Below are 6204 nucleotides of genomic sequence, written 5' to 3'. Positions count from 1 at the left end.
CCCCCCCACCTCAGGTGTATTTGTAAGCACACTACATGAATTCTTTTACAGTGACATGTAAAAAGGAAAACGGCGTACTGTGCTTATGACAATACCTGGGAGGGGGAAAATGCAGTTGACAAAAAGAGAAAAAAATATATAAAACATGTGCATTATTTGCATAAAAATATGATATATCATAATCAACTACAGAATAACAAAGACCAAGAAAATAGGAAGAAGCTAGACAGAAAACAACACATTTCACTTGGGAAAAATAATTCAAATAACTCTATAGTCATTACCAGAAGCCATGGAAGCCAAAAGATTGTGAAACAACATTTTTTCAACACAAAGAGGGAAATATTAATCTATATAGATATATAATTCTATATCCAGTCATACCTTCGGGAGTAAAGCAAAAGTAATGCCATTCTTAGGGGATGGAAAACTGAGAGAATTCATCACCACCAGACTTCTCCTAAATGAAACACTGAGAAAAGTGGTTCAGGTGGTAGACTTGGAATTTCAGTCGTATTTAAGGAAAGCAGAAAACGTGGGAACTATGTGGGTAAATACACTATGTCAACACTGTAGTCACTGGACAACATGGCGCTGGACGTGCCTCTTTGGAAAGGTATTCCAGTCTCTTGGAAAGGCTTGGGAATATGCTCTTGGCCGCAAATCATTATTAGAGAAAGGAATTAATTCTGACAATATCTGAGAGCTGGCTGTATTCAAGTCTGGTGAATAAACTGGAAAATAAATTTTTGGACCCAAAATAAGTCGTGGAAACAAAAAAATGAGTCTCAATTCCCATGTGGCCATGAGCCGGCTCTGAAGGCCTTCCCCAGAGAGGCATTTCAGGCACATCGGGAGCAATGCCTTCCTGTTGTTATTGCTAGGTGTCATCGAGTGGATTTCTGAGTCATTGTGGCCCGGTGTGAAAGGAGAACTGTCCCCATAGGGTTTACTGGTGTGTAATCTTAACGGGAGGAGGTTGCCAGATCTTTACTCCTTAGAGCCTCTGGGTAGGTTCAAACAATTAACATTTCGGTTAGCAGCCGAGCACTTAACTTTTGTACCACCAGGGCTCCTCGGTGCAATATTGGTACCACAGAAGTTGGTATGAACCTTCCCATGGACCTTCTCTGAGAGATAATCCCTTGCTTAAGAACCAACTTTAGTTTTCATATATACTCATTCTGCATCAAGTCTAGGTAAGAATTAGAGTGCATCCTTGAGAGGACAATATTTTATATGTGGTCATCAACAAAATATGCCTCAAGGGCAAAGTTTAAGAATAAACCAAGGCATTTCCCATCAGTCCTTACCTGAGACGGTCTTCAGGAGGATTTTCTGAGACTCATGGAAAAGGAAGTAGTAGATGCTGCCTTCTTTTTACCACTTGCCTCCCAAACAAACAGGAACCACTGCTAAGATGTCAGGTGTCAAGCCCAAACTCCTCTTCGCATCCTCTATGAAACTTGTATAGTAAGACCAGGAACCAGGCATTCAGCTGTGTGAAGAGAACCCAGGAGTATTTCCCATCTTCCAAAGTTTCGAGTTCCAGTGAAATCCTGTTATAAGTCACTAGATCAGCCCAGGACTGGGAAGACTGAAATTCCTGGCCCTCTGACAAGTGGGAGGGGTGGGGGGGGCACTGGGCAGAACCTCCTTGACAATCACTTGCCCCAAGAGGCTCTGGAGGCTGCTTCATGTTAAAAGTCAAAGGCCCTTCCAGTCCAGCTAAGTAAGAGCAGGGAAAGACTTTCTCCATTGAAAGAAGAGATGGGCTCAGGAGCTGCAGCTGTGAGACCATTCAGCTTTTTGGCTTCAGAGCATCCTGGCCCCAGTTCACCTTCACAACTGGGCCTTTATAGCCTCTCTACCTCTCTCTGCCTCCCAGCTTTCTCCCAGCACCATGGGCTGTGGCTTCTGCTAGTTTCAATGATTTCAATGTTTCAGTAGCACCTCACCCCACTCAGAGGAGGCAGGTTTGCAGGGTGGGGGGCACAAACCCATAGTGCCACTTAGGTGTCCTTCAACAGAAACTCTCCGGAGGGGACAAGTTGGCCTGACTGATCCTGAGACCCAGACAGAGGGAGACCCACGGGGAGGGTCATTGGTTGAGGAAGTGTCAGCACCCTCAGGGTCATGTCCCTGGGGTCATGCCCAATTGCAGGGAAAAGGAATTGGCTCTGCAGCTTGGTGTGTTGACCATCCAGTACGAAGGCCCAGGAAGCCTCTGGAGAATTCTCAGAATTTAGTCTAGTCCAGCACTGGGGAAATCCTTACTGAATGAGAGCAGCCATATTCCTGGGGATCTTTATTCTAAAACTCTCAAAGCAGTTGATACAGTCTTGGGAGGTGGGAGATGAGAAAGCTTGGGGCCACAGACGGACTGAGGCAAAAGAGGGAGGTTCCTATCACTCCCTCTGGGGTCTTGTTCAGGATTTCCTTTTTTTTTTAATGCAACTTGGGCTCCAAACAGGCATTTATTGCTAAAGTTGTATTTCCCCGTGTTAATTTATGATCCTTAACTCAAGTCTGGAGTTTTGCCCTTATTTTGATAATTTCTTCTTTAGTCTATGGAGAAAGGAGTCTACTATCAGCCAGTGGTGAAAGTGCAGGAAATAAAGTCCCTAGTTCTGACCGGGGCAGGTTCTGCTGCACCTCAAACTAGGGGTGACCTTCCTGGGGAGCCCTTCTGAGGGAGAAAGGGGGTGCAGTGTATGTATGTACAGTGTGGCCTCTGGGGCTTTGCCTTCTCCTCCCAGAAGTGCAACCTCCGGCCTCCACGTGCGGACCCAGAGTTCGAGGGTGACCTCAATTCTCCCACCCTTCCTGGGTCATCGTCTGGACCCAAGTCCCCATATGCCTCCTCTGCCCTCCTATCCCAGCATAAACGCTGTGATCAGGCTCAGGTATGTACACTGGGTCTCGCTCTCTGTGGCCTCAGGCTTCCCCTATTCTGGTGAGATCCGTGAGCCTGGGGGGTCTGAGTTCAGGGCAGGGCTAGGTGGGCTGGGACTGTGGCAAAAGGCTCCTGAAGCCAACTCCATCCTGCTGCCCGTGAGCTTGCAGTGGGGCAGCCCTGGGCATCGCGCATCCCCCAGGGCGCCCCTCTCTGTGCAGCCCTGCCCCGCCCCCACCCCCCCAACCACCCAAGCTCCACCTCAGGCCTCCTAGTTCTAGAGGCGCCTTCTCTTGATGCCCAGATGCAACTGGGCACCGCCCCGCCCCGCAGAGTCAATCCAGCTACTGACCTCAACCTGAAATGCACAACTTTAAAACTGCTAGATAGGTGGGAAATGAAAAAAAAAAGTAAATGTGAAACACTTAAAAAAAAGAATAATTACAAAGAAGTTACATTACGTGGGACTCACTGTATTCTCACATCATAGACTCAAAGGAGGCTTGGTTGTATGTTTCTTTGCAAATAAGTCTTAGGTAAGGGAACTGGTACCAGGAGTAGATAGCAGTCTGACTTTGGGAAAATGGAAAATCTGGGATTGATTAATTGGCCTGGACGAGGCCGAAAACAGTGATAACCGCATAATATTTAATGATGAAATCCTAGCAGCCTACAACATGCAGTGGAAATTTTTCTAAGTAAACTAGCACCAGAAATGGCCTTTAATCACTATACAAAATGGGTCAGTAGTTCAAGATCTCCCTACGAAGAAGGAATCAACTCGATGGCCAAATGGTTTCGGATTTGGGAGACCACTTTCACGCCAGTTCCAGCAAACATGCAAAAAACTGATCATCTTAAACTTGTACATAGTCACCAAAGAAGAGAAAAATATGAGATGCTCTCCAACTTGATCCTTGTGTGGGGCTACTTTAATATTGATACCGAATTAGAAAAGGAAGGTATAAGTAATTGAGATGCAAAACCCTACATAAAATGCTGGCAAAGAACTCCAGACAAGTATAAACCATGTAATATGCCATGATCAAGGCGGTTTATTGTCAGCATGCAATCTTGAGGGAACATTAAACATTTAATAACTTAATTCACCACATGTGTAGGTTAAGGAAGAAAAGATGAGGCTCATAAAGGGATGGTGAAAAACAGTGATAAAATCCAATCACACTGAGACATAAGAACTCTGAGCAAACTAGGAACAAAAAAGGAGTTCCCAAACTTGGAAAAATACAACTAGCATGATAGTTCATGGTGAAATGTGGGACATTCTCTTTAAAATTAATTAGCGATAAAACAAGGATGCTTTCTCTTATTATTTCTATTAAATATTTAACAGTGGAGGTCGAAGCTAGAACAAAATGACAAGAAAAAGAAAAATATAACTTATTATTCACAGATTATATGAACATTCACAGAAAAATTTAAAAGCCATAGAAAACATTAGAATTAATACTAGTTAATCATAAATACAAAGTAAAAAATAAAGTGAATTTCTATGCCTCAGCATCAAGCCGGCTCTTTTGTAGCTTAGTGAAAGCAGAGGACACTGATAGGGAAACAGCAGGATCCAGGTGGGCTAGACAAGGAGGGGAGAGCACTATTTTACACTGGGCTGGATTTATAAGCACAGGTATGTGTGTTAGTTACCTAGTGCCGCCATAAGAAAAAAAAATAACACAACTGAGTGGCTTTAAAGAACAGAAATTTATTTTCTCACAGTACAGGAGAGGCTAGAAGTCTGAATTCAGGGCATGGCTCATGTCTACTTCAGCTTCTAGCAGCTCCCAGCCACCCTTTGTGTTCCTGGCCTTGTAGATGCATCTGCTCCTGTCTGTGTCTATTCTGCTCTTTTTATAACTCAGGAGGGACTAGGTTTAGGACCCACCCTACACTGGTATGGCCTTATTAACATAATTTAAAAAATTCCCTATTTCTAAATTAGGTCACATTTACAGGTACGGTAGTTAGGATTTCAACGTACCTTTTGGGGTTATACAATTCAGTCCATAATAGTGTCCTCACCAGATATTCTGAACTCAGAGTACAAGCATGAGCAGCTGAGAGTGGTTCTGTTTTTTTTCTATATTAGTTGACTGTAACTTGTTTCAGTGGTCACCCATATGAACTTTGGAGCAACTTATTATGAAGGACCTGGTCAACCTTTTTAACCATGTCCATTAAGTGGAAAAACACACACACTCCTATCACTGTAAAAAAAAAAAAAATAGCCTTGAGAAATTGATACAGGTGGAATGGGTTTGGGACCAAGACTTGCTTCATGGCCTTGATAACATGGCATAGCTGTCAGAGATCCATGTGGAGATGTCAGGTAACAATACTAACAGCTAACACTTACTGAGCACATGCACTGGTGCCAGGCGCTCTTGTAAGTGCTTCTCCTGAAGATTTTTGCTCTGCATGATAGTCGTATGAGGAATGTGCCATTATAATGCCCATTTCACGAAAGAAGAGGTCAATACAGAGAGTTAGGCTGACATTTGAATATATGAGTCTGCACCCAGGAGGAATTTGACTGGAGCTATAAAGCTGGCATCTGTAGCTACAGATAGACAGTAGTGGACTCACTGAGCCATCCTAGACAGAGGGTGTCAATAGAGAGAACTAAGCACCGAGCCCTGGCGCACTCTGACATCTAGAAGCCGGCCAGGTGAACTGCAGCCAACAAAGCTCTCTGAAGGCCAGTGTGGTTCCTGGAAGGTGGTCTGTCCTTTCTCTAGGCCGAATTTCCCCACTGCCCCTCCCACCCGCACTGGCTTGTCCCCTTCATAATGGCAGGGACAGTAAGTAACTTTCACCACTGCCCAAGATCCCAAGGTTACAATAACATTGGTATGGAAAGCAGAATGATGGAGTCAGGAAGCCTGGTGGTCACATGCAGCCAGCTGGAAAGAGAAAAGAGCAAATAAACAAGGGGAGAAGACCGTGAGCCAGAGGAGTGGGAGAAATGAAATATTTCCCGAGTGCCAAGTAAGGCTGGGCGTCTGCTAGTGGCATGTAGTTCCTCATTTAAGCTTCAGATGGACACAGTGGGTGGGATAGACATTGTTACCACTTTCATCATGCAAACGCTTTATTATCTTTGATTTTAACAGTCACATGTTAACAAACCAGAAAACTGAGAAAAGTATAATAAAAGAATAAAAAAAAAAAAATCTCATCAATTGCAGACTATAGTGTTGCCTCAGAAGCTGCTCATTTTTGTTGCTGCTGTAAATATTCCACACAACCTTTGCCAAGTGAACAAGTTGTACAGGTGTACAAGCTATTGA

The sequence above is a fragment of the Loxodonta africana genome, unplaced genomic scaffold (assembly GCF_030014295.1).
Source record: "Loxodonta africana isolate mLoxAfr1 unplaced genomic scaffold, mLoxAfr1.hap2 scaffold_32, whole genome shotgun sequence".
Lineage (NCBI taxonomy): Eukaryota > Metazoa > Chordata > Mammalia > Proboscidea > Elephantidae > Loxodonta > Loxodonta africana.
This window is presented reverse-complemented; position numbering follows the sequence as displayed.